Source organism: Emys orbicularis, chromosome 2 (assembly GCF_028017835.1).
Source record: "Emys orbicularis isolate rEmyOrb1 chromosome 2, rEmyOrb1.hap1, whole genome shotgun sequence".
Taxonomy (NCBI): Eukaryota; Metazoa; Chordata; order Testudines; family Emydidae; genus Emys; species Emys orbicularis.
In genome coordinates, this window is record NC_088684.1 from 261,345,949 (window position 1) to 261,362,434 (window position 16,486).

At 38.6% G+C, this 16,486-nt stretch overlaps 1 protein-coding gene across 3 annotated transcripts in view; it reads right to left on the reverse strand.

Moving 5' to 3' along the window:
- LOC135874010 (LIM zinc-binding domain-containing Nebulette) overlaps nt 1-16,486 on the reverse strand; it is a 411,833-nt gene that overhangs the window by 393,325 nt on the left and 2,022 nt on the right. The gene's annotated exons all lie outside the window — the stretch shown is intronic.

Consider the following 16,486-nt stretch of genomic DNA (forward strand, 5'->3'; position numbering starts at 1 on the left):
CGTATTTACAGTCAGACTGTACCTGCTAATTTTAGTGGCAGGAAGTATTTACTGTTTTGCACTTGTTTGCACTGCAGAAGTAACACAGAATTAACCAGATTCTATGCCCACATCAACAGATTTATTTACTGAGTTGCAATCTCTGCTAACAACTGGAAGAACTTGGCATAGATGAAGTCTCTTCAGCTCAATTGTTTAATTCTTACTCCACTCACAAGTCCCATCTACTATCTTTCTATCCACGGCAGATGTGATCTAGATTTCCTTGTCCAATGACAGTTTCACCTTTAACCAGTTACTGCTCTGAGAAAACTGCTCAATAACTGGGTGATGCTTGACTATTTTTGGAGCTATGTAAACTGATACCAGTCTAATTTTCCTCCCTTAGTTCATCTACACCTGCCACTACCAAAAGAGATGTTTCTTTAGTATATTTGTTTGATTGCACAGATGAAAGTAATGCTGCAAACACTTCCACAGTGCATATTCCTGCTTCTTGAAAATAAAAAAAAGATCAGATCACTTCTCTCTGTTTTTGCTTTAAAAATAAATTTTTGAAAAACTATAGAGAAAAAAATCCAATAAAAATGCTCTCATCCGTTAAACTGAAATGGAAAAAACAGTAATAAACACAGTCATATATTACCAATTTGAATTAGTAACCATAATTTTATATATTCCTACACACACACACACACAGACAAAGAAACCCTACTTTGTGTTGAGCAGTTAATTTATATTTCAAATAATAAAGTGCAGCTATATCAACTATTTTACAGTTTCAGTAGAATCTTCCATCACAATAAGAGCAAATGTAGGATGGGGAAATACAACTGATTCCCCCAAAATATACACATTTATAAATTCCTTCATCTGATCTGGATCAAAGAGAGAGCGCATGATTATAAGTAACTATACATGAGTAAGTCTAATCTCAGCTTGAATTTGTTTGCCCTCATTACAGAACAAAAATTTATTTACATTGCAAAATAGCGTATGCGACATTATGATAGATCAGGACTTTATGATTATGGAAAAGTGCATGGTACTGCTAGTCAGGCTTAGAAAGCCAGTCCCTGTCTAACTTTAGATTTAAAGAAAGTAGCTAAGTCCTGACTGAAACAGTATTTTACTTTTGAACTAAAGATCTGGGACTTAAACAGTAGCTAGCCATATACTCCAAATAGACATTTGAGTATACCTAAGAGCCAAGTCAAAGCAAAAACAAAAAGGGAGGAAGTAACTCCTCCTTTAAGGATTTCCCTCAAACAAGTTTTAAACACATCAATAAAAGCATCATGGGAATTCCTAAAAGACAAAAACATGTAAGTTAATTACATTTACACGATTTGACATTTTCAAAAGGCAATTCTCAAATTATGTCCTAATTGTTATTAATGAATAAGGTCAAAATTTTAAATCCAAACCAGCCAATTTATTATGACCTAGAATGGTACTTTTCATCATCTCATTGCACTAAAATAAAGTTTAAAATGTACCTTAAATTGCACAAACAATTGGAAAAATCTTAAGCATAAATACTATCCAAAGTTTCACAGTACTGTCTTTTCCTCTCCCCTTTTTTTGTCCAAGTTTTTCCCCTTCACAGAGAAATTATCTGGAAACCATGAAATTGGAACACTTTGCATGGTGTATGTAATAGACAAATTAAACTTTCTATGAACTAAGTAACTTTCAATGGTTTGTCTTCCTGACCTTGTTTTTGAAGAATAGATGACCATGGACATGAAGAGTTAACAGGATCCTGCAAGTCAGTCAACAACTATTACTCCTGAAGGAATTCTGCACCACTGCGCAATGCAGAATTTGTGCACAATTAATGTTCTGCACAAAATTTCCTTCTTCCCCTCGCAGAAATGGGCTGCAGAGCTGCTGGTCACCACTAGGGGCTGCTGGACCTGGCAGAGTCCATCTCCCAGCTCACAAATACAAGACACTGCCTGGGGGAGGGGAAGGAGGGTTTCCCGATAGCTGCAGTCCCCAGCACACCCTTGAAGGATAGAAGGCGGCATGCAGTAAACTCCACACAAGCCTGGGACTCAGCATCAGGCTGTTTCTCCCTCTGGATCCCAAGGCTCTGGGGGGGGTAGGGGATGCAGGTGTCTGGGCTGGGGGGACATTCCGTGGCTGGGCTCTGGGGGGGGTAGAAGATGCGGGTGTCGGGGAGGGAGGCCCGCAGCTGGACTCTGGAGGTAGGTGGTGTGGGTGTTTGCGCGCTCCCCCCGCAAAGCCCAGCCAAGGGGACAGAGAAACAAGAATTGGGTTGTCGTAAGCATTTCTTCAACTCTCTACTCCTCGGGGAAATTTTTTTGTTGTCTGTAGTGTTACAGACATAGTTGCTGACAGGTATTTTGAAATAAACTACTAAAATAACTGAAACTGTTGTGATTATATATTGTTATTTTAAATAAAATATGCAAAATCTTGCAGAATTTTAAAATATTGTGCACAGATTTTTTTGGCAAAGAATTCCCCAAAGAGTAAACTGTGAGAACTACAGCTCAGCTGGATGAAACAGGTAAAGAATGAAGGAGACTGAGGCTACAGCTACACTCGAGAGCTGTATCGGTGCAGCTGCGCCAATGTAAGCTTGTGGTGTTTAGATGCTGCTTGTAATTATTAGAACTGGGAGCACTGGCTGTTGGGAGTCTGAAAGGACAGGAAACAGGAAGGAGAGGGGAGGAGTTGAAAAGGCTGAGTGAGAGTTACAGAGGGTGCAGCAGCAGCTTGGTAAAGAGGTTTCCACTTTAAAAATAAAGTCCTGTTGAAGTTTGTTAGTACCTTGCCTGGTTGATACAACAAAGCTCTCTAATGTAGCTGCTCTAAGATGACGGGAGCTCTCCCATCAGCTTACCTACTCCAGCCCCTTCGAGCGGTGATAGCTGTTGGTGGGAGAAGCTCTCCCACTGACATTGCGCTGTGCACACCAGCACTTATGTCGGCGTCACTCCGGGGGATGGGTTATTCACACCCCTGAGTGACATAGGTTATGCCAACATAAGCTGTAGTATAGACATAGCCTGAGTCAACCAGAAACAGAGTTCATCTATTTGTTTCTACTTTCTCTTTCAGTTTCACTCATCCTTGTCAATCTGGGTCCCAAAATTAAAAGTCACAATTACAGTAAGAGATATGAAGAAGAGTTTACTCTAAATAGTGAAAGATTTACTTGGAGATGTAATTGTGTTTTCAATTTCTCTTACCAAACAAAGAATTAGAATCTTAACATCAAAATAAATGGTGTTCGTGGTAAATTAAAAGCCATTACATGATTAAAATATTACCTGTTATCATAAGACCCATTCAGTCAAAGGTCAGAAAAACATTTCCAATTTGAAAAAGTTAGCATTTGCTACTCTTACAATCACATCAAAAGGCTGAATAAAAATTTGTATAAAATAAGAAATTTTATAACCTTAGCTCCCTTCCCTCACCCTTTCCTTTCTCTGTGCATACATGCACGCACACACACACACACACAATTTATTATATAACTGGAGGTGTCTGTGCTTTGGGTTTCCTTCAGTAGTTTTCCTTCAGTCTAGTTTACTAGGATTGTTCATCCTTTTATATTTCAGTTCATATTCTGTCAAACTCTCTATGATATTTTCTCTCATTTAACCTAGTTTCACCTTCACTGTTCTCTCCCTATTCCTTCAAAAAAATCTGTAGCCAAGGTATGTTAACACCTGTTGTACATGCCACCCACCTGCCTCAAGGAGTGGAGGTACTTGATGGAGGCAGCAGTGAAAGAGGACAGTCCCAGGAGCGAGGGAGGCAGACACTTGCTGAAGGACACTAGGTAACTCCTCTTCTCAGGAGTCTCTTGTACCCACTGGGCAGTTGCAGGAGAGGGGTGCTGACTGGCCAACATTCCCCAGGATTTAACCTGGAGCAGGAACCATGTGGAACGTCTTTCAAATCCATTCCAGCAGCCCCACGCTGAACTAGGAATGGGAATCTGGCCTGACAGATGCTATGAGTCTAGCTGATCACTGGTTTGGGGGTCAGGAATTTTTTCTCCCATGGGCCAACTGGCAGAGGACTAGGGAGTTTTTCACTGTCCTTGAACCACCTTCAAGCTACAGTAGGTTAAATAGGAAGGCAGTACTGAGGTAGTTAGGTTGAGTTGTTAATTTTTTGCAGCTTGAGGCCAGTTTCAAGTGAGGTTAAAAGGATAAAATGGTTTCCAGAGGTAAAAGACCAGGGATTTTGGTGATGGTACTTAGGCTCATAGGAGAGGATAAGACCTTGTGGCCCTCATGGGCCAAGGTCCCCACCCTTCTGCACCATCTGCCCCTCTCCTGGCAGGGGAAGATGCTAGGACTCAGAGACAGCGGAGTCCTGGTGGGTTAGTATGAGGAGAGCCTACCCCGAGTTACAGGTTATATGGTAAGGAGCCCTGTAACCATCGCCAATGGAACCAATTAAATGCCTGGTATAGGACAGCATGGGTAATAGGCAGGTAGCACCCCTCCCCTGAGTTAAAGTTTCATAAAAATTGCAGCCTGCAGCTTAATTCCATGCATATGTTCTCATTTTGCCACTGTGTATGTATCAGCTATCTTTGTCTCTCTTTTCTGGTATTCTGAAAAATTCCTACCAAATACTCAATGTGAAAAAGGCACATGCAAATATTTGAAACTCTCAGATCCCTTTTATTCTATACCAAGGATTTATTTCAAACATATCTCCAGGGGAAAGGCTATTGCTTAAAGTAGTACTAATGTCCCTTGCTTTGTGTTACTGAGCAGTTTTTGCTGGTAGTAGTCACAATAATAGCTCCCTTTCTTTTGAATACCTCGACAAATCCAACCAAGAATTCCAACACCCTGGCATTCATGGATTAAAGTAATCATTGCCACACAATGTGTGAACACTATTTACTGTACTGAATACATGCCAACTTTCACTGTTTCAGAGGCCATTCTCTACTTTTTGTTTTTTTAAGTAAAGAAAAAAAAATCTAATTTTACTACTTTGTCCCTCCCCAAAGTTCAGATAAACCCAGTGTATTTCAATTAAGTTTAAAAGCAGGGCCCCTATTTTTTTCTCCCTAATGATCCACATTTATAAGTTAAAATGTTGGTGGGAATGGTGTTGTGAGCACCCATTTCTTAGTTTTTTCTGAGTAAAACTGGGAAAAAACCAAACAGCTACCACCAGATCATATAGTCTTCTCGTTTCCAGGAAAAAAAAAAAAACTATAAAATTACTTTACCCTTAAAAATTAAAACAGTATGAATTTAGGTTTAATTTAAAAATCTGTCATCAAACCAGTGCACCTATATGAAAAATGTGGCCATGGAGAGCTTTAGAATGTAAAAGGCTACATCCCAACTTTTGTCCTACCAAGAAAAGAAAACTGGTAGGAATCTTTGGCAACTGTGAAACAAGATCTAAAAGATAAAATTGTTCAGAAATTGTAAAGCTATTTCCTTTGTTTAAGAAATACTCTGAAGTGGTAACTATATGTTTTCCAGGTAATCCTTTGCAACAGTTAGTATAATCACTGGCCAAAAGTCTCAACAATATTTTTTAATTGAAAGCTATGCTATGATGTTCCTCACCAACATGCAATACTGATAGTATATTTTCATCACTTCCTCAAACTTAAATTATATGAGGCCAAATCGCACGTCATGCACCTCCAATGCAACCAGGAACAGAAGGTGAATTTTATTTTTTGAGTTTCTACACTGGATTCTCAACTTCCATGGTTCAGAGCACCCTATCAGCACCAACAAAAGTTATTTAGGCAAGTAGCCCACACCTTTCAGTCTACACCAATACTCAGAGGAATGATCTGTTCACCTTTCTCAACGTCAAGAGAGGAAGTGTCAGAGAGGAAAAGAGATTGACTGAGCTGCAAACTAAAGGAGTAAATTTCATTGGACTTGTAGGTTTAGGCTTTGATGGTACTTAAGCAATGAATTAATACTACTCTGGTGTTCAGGATCTCACTCAAAGCATCCAGTTGTATGTATGTCTATTATATGAGTCACTGCCTAAAAACCACTAAATCTAGTGAGGTTCCTGTAAGTGTACCCCAACAATTACAAATACAACATTCTGACAGGTTTCAGAGTAGCAGCCGTGTTAGTCTGTATCAGCAAAAAGAACAGGAGTACTTGTGGGACCTTAGAGACTAACAAATTTATTTGAGCATAAGCTTTCGTGTGCTAAAACCCACTTAATCGGATGCATGCAGTGGAAAATACAGTAGGAAGATATATATATATATATATATATATATATATATATATATATATATCTTCCTACTGTATTTATATGTATATATATATATATCTTCCTACTGTATTTATGTATATATATATATATATATATATATATACACACACACACAGAGAACATGAAACAATGGGTGTTACCATACACACTATAATGAGAGTGATCTGTTAAAGTGAGCTATTATCAGCAGGAGAGAAAAAAAACTTTTTGTAGTGGTAATCAAAATGGCCCATTTCCAGCAGTTGACAAGAAGGTGTAAGGAGCAGTGGGGGGAAATAAACACGGGGAAAATATTTCAGAATAGCAGCCGTGTTAGTCTGTATCTGCAAAAAGAACAGGAGTACTTGTGGCACCTTAGAGACTAACAATTTTATTTGAGCATAAGCTTTCATGGGCTACAGCCCACTTCTTCGGATGCATAGAATGGAACATATATTGAGGAAATATATATACACATACAGAGAGCATGAAAAGGTGGGAGTTGTCTTACCAACTCTGAGAGGCCATTAAGTAAGAGAAAAAACTTTTGAAGTGATAATCAATATAGCCCAGTACAGACAGTTTGATAAGAAGTGTGAGAATACTTACATGGGGAGATAGATTCAATGTTTGTAATGGCTCAGCCATTCCCAGTCTCTATTCAAGCCTAAGTTGATTGTATCTAGTTTGCATATCAATTCAAGTTCAGCAGTTTCTCGTTGGAGTCTGTTTTTGAAGCTTTTCTGTTGCAAAATTGCCACTCTCAGGTCTCTTATTGAGTGACCAGACAGGTTAAAGTGTTCTCCTACTGGTTTTTGAATGTTATGATTCCTGATGTCAGATTTGTGTCCATTTATTCTTTTGCGTAGAGACTGTCCGGTTTGGCCAATGTACATGGCAGAGGGGCATTGCTGGCACATGATGGGAAATAGTTTTACTTTGTGTAATGACCCATCCATTCCCAGTCTTTATTCAAGCCTAATTTAATGGTGTCCAGTTTGCAAATTAATTCCAATTCAGCAGTCTCTCATTGGAGTCTGTTTTTGAAGTTTTTTTGTTGTAAAATTGTGACTTTTAGGTCTGTAATCGAGTGACCAGGGAGATTGAAGTGTTCTCCAATTGGTTTTTGAATGTTATAATTCTTGACGTCTGATTTGTGTCCATTTATTCTTTTACGTAGAGACTGTCCGGTTTGGCCACTGTACATGGCAAAGGGGCATTGCTGGCACATGATGGCATATATCACATTGGTAGATGTGCAGATGAACGAGCCTCTGATAGTGTGGCTGATGTGATTAGGTCCTACAATGGTGTCCCCTGAATAGATATGTGGACAGAGCTGGCAATGGGCTTTGTTGCAAGGATAGGTTCCTGGGTTAGTGTTTTTGTTGTGTGGTGTGTGGTTGCTGGTGAGTATTTGTTTCAGGTTTGGGGGCTGTCTGTAAGCAAGGACTGGCCTGTCTCACAAGATCTGTGAGAGTGATGGATCATGATTCAGGATAGGTTGTAGATCCTTGACGATGCACTGGAGAGGTTTTAGTTGGGGGCTGAAGATGACGGCCTGTGGCGTTCTGTTACTTTCTTTGTTGGGCCTGTCCTGTAGTAAGTGATGTCTGGGTACTTTTCTGGCTCTGTCAATCTGTTTCTTCACTTCATCAGATGGGTATTGTAGTTGTAAGAATGCTTGATAGAGATCTTGTAGGTGTTTGTCTCTGTCTGAGGGGTTGGAGCAAATGCGATTGTATCGTAGAGCTTGGCTGTAGACAATGGATTGTGTGGTGTGGTCTGGATGAAAGCTGGAGGCATGTAGGTAAGTATAGCGGTCAGTAGGTTTCCGGTATAGGGTGGTGTTTATGTGACCATTGCTTATTAGCACGGTAGTGTCCAGGAAGTGGATCTCTTGTGTGGACTGGTCCAGGCTGAGGTTGACGGTGGAGTGGAAATTGTTGAAATCCTGGTGGAATTCTTCAAGGGCTTCTTTTCCATGGGTCCAGATGATGAAGATGTCATCAATGTAGCGCAAGTAGAGTAGGGGCATTAGGGGACGAGAGCTGAGGAAGAGCTGTTCTAAGTCAGCCATAAAAATGTTGGCATACTGTGGGGCCATGCGGGTACCCATACCAATACAACATTATTTATCAGTAGCTCTGCCAAGATTGTGATCTATCTGGATCTTCAAGGCAAGCGTGTTTCCAAGGACGTAACAAGTAAATAGCTCTGCATATTTATTACCACTATGAGACGATCACCCTGATGCTGTCATTTTCCATTATACTTCATCCATTTTGAAAACTCAAGGGGACTCAAAGTTGGAATATTTTCCTTCATGCATAACAGAACACAGAGTTTATCACATCATTCAATATTCCTGAGAAAACTTCTTATGAGACAAAATATCAGCAGTGGAGTACAGAGCATCAAAACGGAATTGTCAACAACCATATCAATACAGCAATAAGGATTTTACAAATGAGGCAAAGATTAATTTAAAAGACACTTTGAAAAAACAAAACAAAAAATGGGAATTCAAGTGGTCTAGAATTTTCAATGCCCATAACATCAAGTGACAATACCACTAGCAGAATATACCATCAGACATCCTACAGGAACTACAGATGTTCCAGTTTCTTCCACTTATCAATGCTTGACTCATTCAACTAAATGGATCTGGAATTACAACAAAAGTTCCTCCATTTTTATTGCTCTGCTACCTAAGTATTTTAGAAAACACAACTAAGGTGAATCTTGAGCAGTCTCTTAGCCCTTAGTTCCCACAGTTACACCTGATAAGAAACATTAAGCTTCTACTGAGTATCAGCACAGGAAGAGATACTGGCAAGCAACTGAGTTCTTACCATTACTGAAATTCCTGCTCAAATTGTCCTAATATTCTCTCTCAATATCCACATAATGCTAAGAATTTTCACTCTTTTTCCTGTGATTACAGCTCCTGGGGGACTCTGTTTCCCCACACCCACTTACTTACCTGGAAAAAAAAAAACTATCTACACCAGAGATTTTCAAACAATGCCCCTCCTCCCTCCTCCCCCCCCGGGGAGCTAGAGGAACATTCGGGAAAGCAAACACACCTCCACCCTTTGACTCACCTCAGTGGGCCACCCAGCCTGTGGGTCAGTGTTAACATCTGCCGACCCACACCGATTTCCACTCCCAGCAGCCTCTGCACCCAGCACTGGCTCCTCCCCCAGAGACCACCGCACGCGCCTTCCCCCACCTGAAAACCCGGGGGGGGGGGGGGGAGAGATATTGGCCCTGCCCTACCAGTGCAGCCTGATTGTAAGGTAGAAGCTGCCCGCTGCTGAGGAAACATTGGCTGTGCCATTGGTATCTGTATCTGAAACTACAGGTGTAGGTAATTTAATTAAAGTTGTGCTATGGTCTCTGTTAGGTTTATGAATAGGCTATCAAGCATACTTTTGCATGTATCTATTTTGGTCTCTGTTTGCGGGGCACAACCAAAAATTGTAACTCAAAGGGGGGGGACTCAGCTCAAAAAGTTTGAAAACCGCTGATCTACACACTCTGATGACCAAAGACCATTTGAATGTTGAAAACTGTGTGTGTTTATTCAACCCTAAACACCAAAACCGACAGAAAACACAACTGACCAATTTACAAGACAGCCAGACTCTTAAAGGGTATTGCTGAAGTAAAGCATTAGATATTGTGCAATTTGCAGACCTTCATAAAAATACAATTAATCTGCATAATGTTACTTATTTGCCACAGGGCTGTTCTAAATTATGCCAGCTTCTAATGGAACACTGGGGCAATTACATCAAGTGGGAAATTGCTGGAATGCAGCAGCTCCAATCATAACTCCTACCCTGGGGGAAACTGGTAGGAGTGGTGTAGGGCTGGCTACACTGGCTCTACAGAAGCTGGAGATTCTTCCATGCAGAGGGGAAACCCTCAACTGCCCATTTGGGGCAGCTTTCCAGACCCTTTGCCCCACTAAAGGGGGTTTGGAACATGATCCTGAATTGGGATCACAATCTTCCTAAAAGTTCCAAGCGTCATTGAGAAGCTGGAGTATTATTCCTGTTTTTCTATTTCTTCTACAACTTTGAAGCTGATGGTGATTGCAGAAAATGTTTTGAACTCCACAATATGCCTTAAGGATCATGTCTTCTTCAACAAGTAGTGTGCTGATATGTCAGAAATTTAGAACAATTGTACCTAAGATGTTCTCATCTTTTCCATTTTATTTCCATTGTTTGAGCAAATGGCAAAGGCCTCTTTTGTCATACTTTTCTCTTCACTGCTGAATGCCATCAGCAGCAAGTTGGACATATACTCCGTTTTCAAATTAAGATTTTATAGAATTAAATAGGAATACATTTTTCCCTGCATGGAAGCTTGTAGATAGATATCAGGTTATTTCTAACATTTGAACAAATAGATTAGTATTACTGTCAACAATTATTAAGTTCTTCCTTAATTTTCTCCACTTTCTTCAGTTACAGCGGTAGCACTGGACCTACAAGTTTAAGTCTGTTTCCAGGAACATAGGAAGAGCGTCAGTCAATTCCTTTGAACCGTTCATTTTGTGGTATATTGAAGACTATGTTGTTAGCATAAAGAAAGGTTAGCAACTTGGTAAGAAAATGTATATCTTTGTCTTTCAGATGAGGTGTGGAGGGGGGAGGTGATTGTTAGTTATTTTTTGCATACTCGTCAATTGATTTTTGCCATTTGGGGATGGCTGTGACTAACAAAGTTTACTCCAAAATAAAGCTGATGATCAAAAGCTGCTAGAAAGCCTACAACAGGAAATTACGTCAGATCATCAGCTATTTTTCAATTATGACAATAAACAACTCTCATTTGCAGGATCAAACTCAATATTCTGTTCTTTCACTTCACTAAACAATTTAATCAGGAAGAATCCAAAGAAACTGGTTATCTGAACTTTTTCAGAGGAGCACAAATCCTCTCTTGCTACTCAACAACTCTTGACTATTTACATTGTATTTGAGAAGAATTATCCATTTTCATTACTAAATGTCCATTCCATTTCTTGTTTCCTATTATTTCTTTCAATCTTAGGCATACTGAGTCAGAAACATATAGTCTAATATTTGGTAATCATTAAACACTAATAATTAATCTGTCATTTACAGTTGATCAGTAGCTTTCACTTTTATTACAATTAGAATGAGAAACAACCCCCTAGTGAACTCAATATTGAAAAATAAGCTTTATCTAGAACTATGTTAGGAGATATAATGGCCACTTCCAAGAATTTTCCTGACTACAGGAAATCAAGCCCTCTGTAGTTTCACATTCAATCCCCCATGTACAAAATCCAGTGACAGTGGAGTACCTGCACTAGTCACACCTCTCTCTCCAGTTACCAATTAGTCCCATCCACTCCCCACCCCATGTAGGCATCTAGATAGTTCTATAACTTTATACTGCCTCCCAACAGACTTTACAAGAACCTTAATAGTCTCATCTCTTCCCTTTAACTTTGGCTCCTAATGTTTCTAATACCAAAATCTTTCAAATATATGTTCGTATAAATACTTCAAAGAAACATATGTTTAAAACCAAGGTAAAAATCTAGAACACCCAATGTATTAGTGTTTTTTCTCCCTAGCATAAATAGCCCATACCAAGACTGATGACAGTGGATTTTGATTCCACAGGAAGTTATATAATCAGTCCATATGGTAGCTGTCATGAATAAAAACATTAATTAAGTTGTACTGTGTGGAGATGAGTAGACGTTTTTAGATGCTGACCATCTTGGAAGGATGTATCCGGTCAGTAAAGTTGGATGCCTTTGGCAGGAGGGTATAACTGGTCTGCATAGGTTACAGCTATTTGTTTTGTTAATTTCTACAAAATCAAAGACATGTTTTGTTGGCTGAATTTGTCAAGCAGGAAGCCCGTTTTCATCACCAGGGTATAGCTCATGCTAAAAAAAAATGCATATGTTTCATTTTCTACAAGACAAAAATGCTTTGCATTAAAAAATAGTCTCATATTTTGGTCAGGTGAAACTGTCTGATAAATTTCTTTCTATCAAATTAGGTAACGCATACCTAAGTTACAAAACAAAAACTGACCCAAGGAAAAAATAAAAGCAAACCTTGGAGACTCATTTTTTAATTCTACACAAATGAATATTTATAAGAATAAGTCACCTTATGATCATAGATGATTCAGTGATTTAACAAGCTTAAGAACTATTATGTACAACCAGCTGCTGTCAAAATGTTATTTACTTCCTAGCACCAACTATTTGGTTATTTACAGTTATGTGGAATCAGCACTGTGTTTGTACAGAAAAAGATAAGATGGGTTGTCTTCCCATGGTTGCCATATATACAATAAGCAATTTTATAATACTTTTCATTTATAGATCTTAAAACACTCCACAGAGAAAAGTGTCATTAGCCACATTTCACCGAATAGGCACAGAGCTGTTGAGTGACTTGCCTGAAGTCACACAGCGCACCAAAGGCAGAACAAAATTATAACCCAGATCTGACAATCATGTGCCCCATGTATTAGACAGCAAAAAAAAAAAAAAGTCTTATATGTATGAGAGTTTGTAGAGGAATGTGAATTAGGTGAACTGAAAACTTAAATACTATTATTATATGTATTATGGTAGCACCTAGAGGCCCCAACGGGGATCAAAGCACCATTGTTCCAAGCACTGTACAAACAAACAGCCTTGGTCTACCCTTAAAAATTTAGATCAACTTAGCTATATTGCTCAGGGGTCTGAAAAATTCACATCCGAGAATCATAGTGAGCTGACCTCCATTGACCTAACTATCACCGTTCAAAAAGGTGTGTCACTTACACTGTGGGTCACTTACTACCAAGGAAAAAACCCTTCCATCAATGTAGGAAGTGTCTACACTTTGGCACTACAGCAGCATAGCTATAAAAACTATGTGCCACTGAAACACCCATTGTGTAGACATGTCCACAGTAAGGAACAAAGAGCTTACAAACTAAGGCTCTGTCTACAGTACAGCCTATGTCAGCAAAACTTATATCGCTCGGGGGAGTGAATATTCCACCCCCAAGTGACACAAGTTACACCCACATAAGCGGTCACGTGCATAGCTTCTCTTGCCGACATAGCTTATGCTGCTCACAGAGGTGGTTTTTTATGCCGATGGAAGAGAGCTCTCCCATCGGCATAGAAAGTCTTCACCAGACACACTGCAGCATTGCAACTATATCAGTACAGCTGTGCTGCTGCAGCACTGTACATATAGACATAGCCTAAATAAATAAGACAGACAAAGGGTGGAAGAAAAGAAGTGGTAGTATCCCCATTTTACTGATGGGTGAACTGAGGTAAAGAGCTTACATGAGTTGCCCACGATCACATAGGAAATCTGTGGCAGAAAAGACAATTGAACCCAAATTTCAAATCCCGTCCAGCTCCTTACACACAACACAGTTCTTCCTTTCATATTAATAGCACATCTAAGCATGGTGCAGGCAAAGTTCTCCTCACAGCTGTTGAGGAATTTTTGCAATAGAGTTGCTCCTTCAGTAAACAACATATAAAAGGAATTTCAGGTACATAATGCAAGAGGTACATAGCCTTGACATTTCTGCTGTACTAGAACCAGCAGAGATTATCCTTTCTATCAATGTGTCCTGATCACAAGAATTGCATAAAATCCATCAGCTAGAAATTAGAGAGACCACTAAAACAGATTTCTTTCTTGTCTATAAAAAATGTGAACTTTGTATGTGTACTTAGTTGTGTTTTATTCCAAAGTGTACTGAATTAAACTATTTCATATAATCTAGTCCTCCCTGGTCTATTAATTCCCCCCATTCTGCTCCCTCTGCCCTACCAAAACAAAGCATAATTTGAAGTCAGCACATTCACAGATCAGTATCTATTACTGTCATTTCTAACGGAAAATGAAGTTGGTTTCAACAGTTCCATTTCTTGTAAGTACACCAGTGAAATGAGTAAGAAGAAAGGCAAATACAGTATCTGCACAATGGAATGGAAAATAAAGTTCAAAATACAATGTAGCAAATACATTAACTCAGGAACTAATAAAGAGGCACTGAAATTACTGAGGTTATAATGCCTTTTGACTTATCTAAATGAAAAGTTAACTATGGCTTTCACGCCTATTCAATGGTTTTAGTGTTGTTCTTCCATTAAAATGATTTGTGCATAATTCTGTACTTTTTTCTATAAATTATACTCTTACTGATGGATGGCCTCAGTTACTTGTCTAATAATAACTGCTTTTGTCAAGCACTTCCAGTAGCCTATATAAGTAAATTTACATTCTGTTTTTCTTTTGCAGATTTTATGATCAAGCAATAATTGACCCAACAGGGGTTTCAGCGGTCTCCTACTGATGAACACTAAAGAAGGTAAATCTCATTTAAAATATTTATATTAGTGTTACTTAACTAAGTAACTTTAACTATGTGATCAATCAGATGCAAGATTCATAAGTCAAAAGATAATAATTCAAATAAACAAACTACATTTTCAAAATATCATTTTGCATTACATCAAACTGGTGTCTCATTTTTCCCTGAAAAGTATTCAACATTTGTTCAGACCAACATTTGTTACTCCTATTAAAAATATTACTCTGCTTTATGTGGTTCAACAATAAGATATATGCAAATCAATACTTTACGCAAATGCTCAAAGTAATATTCACAAACCCAGTACAAGTTTGATAAAATTTACGAACAAAGTTTAGAAAGCTTTACAATCTCAGGGGTACTCACCTTTACGATATTCTTACATGATTTTTACTAATTCAGCTCTCATTTTCTGAATTATGATCTCCCATATTATACATACTAGCTCCTCCTGACTAATCTGAACAGTGATTATTACATAATTCTGGTTTTTTTTAAAGGGCAATAAATTCCTTTTTAAGGATCATTATTACACACTAAGTTCATTAAATGAGCTAACAGGAAGAATAGTACCTTACATGTTAATAGCACTTTTTCTCCTCACCCCCACTCTGAAAGATCTCAGCACACATTAGACTGCACAGAAGAGCATCACTTCCCCAACTGAAACGTAGGAACCTTTGGCATAGAAATGTGAGTACCGCACCTACCATGCACTCACAGCATGGAGGAATTTTCTGTTGGAGAGTGGGTTATTAAATATAAATATCCAATTGAAACTACTTAGGAAGTTTTAAGTGAGCAGAATACCAGAGTTGAAATGTAGCCATGACAAGGGACATACAAAAATGTGCTCTTGCAAGAAGTACCAAAGCATCATGGGATCTGTAATGACCACAAGTTATATGGGCTCTATTTCAGACTTCATCCAAAAGACAACACTTCCAACAGCAGAGGACCATCCAGAACCATGCTGGGCCACTGACTGACTCAAAGGGAAGTGTGCCATCTACGGAATCATCAACACCACTTCCTGTAACCCTGTTTTTATCCTGCAACTACTTAGGTCTGGGTTCACAGTGCAAGGTACAATCCTGCAGAAAGAACTAGAAACTTCGGAATAGGAAAATAAATTCCTAAAATGTGATTACACACCCTCAAAGGAAAATCTTCAAGGTTTGGCAGCAGAGTAACAACATTTACTGAAAATGTTCATATTTTTACAGTACACAGGGATTTTTACATTTATTTGTAAATGATTTTATCATGGAAGAAGATAAGCATAAGCTAGTTACAAATTATTGGACTGTTCTGTATGGGTCCATAGTGAAGTGTTACACTGATGAAATAAGGCGTTTAGGATAATACTTTTTTGACAAATATTTCATGTATTAATACTTTTGGCATGGATTGGCATGGAAATTATCACAATATGAGCATATACTTTAAAGGGACATTAAGGTCAAATTTGGTCCATGTTTTATAAAAAAAAAAAATACCCTTTTAAAAAAAAGCAAAGAACAAATGTTTCTAAAGCTTAAAAAATATATACTCGAATGCACCTAGCAAATGTTAGGGCACGGTACAAACAACAGGAACATTTTTTATATACCAAAATCTTCCCCTATAGTATTTGCAACCCAAACACAGAAGCACTGTGCTAGTTCATTAGAACGGGAAGATGAGATTGACCAGAATGGGACTACAGACAAAAGTGAAACTGACTAAGCTTTTTTTAATATCAAAGCTGAGATAAATGCAGAAGGTAAGTAGATGGCAAGAACAGCGAAAAGTTAAATGAATTTTTAAAGTATCCAGCTTTAGTAAACCA